Below are 2,118 nucleotides of genomic sequence, written 5' to 3'. Positions count from 1 at the left end.
ATTTCCTTAGCAGTTTGGCTGTTAATGACATTATCAAACATATCTTGGTCTAGGCCATTAAACAGAATATTCATGGCTTTCTTGTCCTTGTGAACCTCTTCAATATCTTCATCAGTCCATTCTGCTTTTGGCTTGGGAATAGACTGTCCAACAGCAACCGTGGCAGTGGCAGCTGTGGCTACCTTGTGAGGGATATGAGGACCATTTTCAATGCAGTTGATGTAGCTTTCATCTTGAGAGAGAAGATGTAGATGCATCTTCACTTTCCAGTGATGATAATTATCTCTTTCCAGGATTGGAATCTTTACTCCAATATCATTCTTACTCATGATGTTAGTAGAATAGATCTTTAAACTCTTTGTATGTTAAGAGCTTGCTATGATACCAATTGTTATTCCCAAGGAACTAACAATGAGATTTACAAAAGGGGGGTTGAATGTAAATCTCAAAACTTTTTCAAGTTTTGAGCAGTTTCAAAGGCTAAGTGTTTTGATGAACAGTTGTGTATGAATTTCTTTGAGCAGGTGCAGACAGATATATATTCAAGACACAGATGTAAAGAACACAAAGGCTTTAAAAAACTTTTCTGGTGGATTTGTTGTTCCAACAGAGATGTGTATTTCAGAAAATCTGTGATTCAAAGAATTGATCACAGCTGCGTCCTAGTACAAACTAGATGATTTTCTCTCTATATTTTTCTAAACAGCTCTGGAAAATTCATCATCTAATTACTAGCTGCAACTTGGTTTATATATCACCAAGTTTACAAGTGAAGACAAAGATAAAATACAATTTTTAAAATAGTTCTTTACATGTTTCTTCTTCATTTCTCTATCCAATGCAATCTAGGATAATCTGTGAACCTTTGAATACTTCCTTGTTTGCACCAGAATGGAAATGCTGCATTTTCTTGATTCCTCCAAGAGGCTACCACATTCCAATTGTCTCTGTCAACCCATGTGCCTCTGTCAGCTTATGAATTGTCACTGTCAACTGCTATTGAACTGAGCATCCGTTGAAGCTTTCATCCGTTAAAGCTTTCATCCGTTGATGGCTTTATCCATTGATGCTTTATCAGTTGAAGCTTTACCCATTGATGCACTCATCCGTTGATGGATGTTATCCGTTGAAGCTTTAGAGACAGCCGTTGAAGCTTTGTTTCTTATCCGTTGAAGGCCTTTAATCTATCAGTTGATACTACTTCATTTATACAAAATTACAAGGCATAAAATATTTACAATTAGCCCTCCTATTTGCATATCCACTAGTAGTCAACATGACTTATAATTTCCCAGAACTTCTAAGAATTATAACTTAAATACAGAAACTGAAATGTGCTACAATACTAAACTTATTTCTAAGTAAAGCTACTCCATCAACAGATAGCCAGAGTGGTCTTATCCGTTGAGGCTACAAACACTAGATTTCTACTTAAGTGTTTTGCTTAACTTATCATCAAACTAATACACATATTCCTAACAGCAGCATCAGGAGGAGCCTTGTGGGCTAAAAGCTATGACTTAGCTTACGAACTTATTAAACTGATGGCTGCTAATGAGTACCAGAATATGTTATTCCCTAACAATACAACAAGAATTACAGAAGGGGGGGGGGTTGAATTTAATTCTGGCTTCTTTTAAGATTTATAAAAATTATTCTAACTCAATAATATATAAGTGTTTGATCTGCAGGGTGCGGAATGAAAGAATCATAGAAATCCAAACACAAGTAATAAAAACACAAGTCTTTAAAACTTTCTGGTGGATTTGAATGTATCCACCAGATATATATATATATATATATATATATATATCGAATGAGAACCCTGTGTAGTTTGACTAACTCACAGCTGCTTACAAATATGAACAACTAAGCTTACAGAGAAATGCTACAAGATACAACTTACAAATATTTCTCTGAGAATTTGTTTTCTTAGTCTTGTTATTGTTCTACTTGCTACACTTGGTTTATATATCACCAAGTTTACATAGTAATAAGACAAGATAATAAAACAAAACCTATCAAGTCTAATTCCATGCTGCTTCACTACTCTATTCCAGCATCTTTGAATATCTTCTTAATAGCATGGAAATGGTAATGCTTCTTTATTCTCAAAAC

Source organism: Apium graveolens, chromosome 2 (genome assembly GCF_009905375.1).
Source record: "Apium graveolens cultivar Ventura chromosome 2, ASM990537v1, whole genome shotgun sequence".
NCBI classification, from domain to species: Eukaryota; Viridiplantae; Streptophyta; class Magnoliopsida; order Apiales; family Apiaceae; genus Apium; species Apium graveolens.
Note: the sequence above shows the minus strand (reverse complement) of the source record.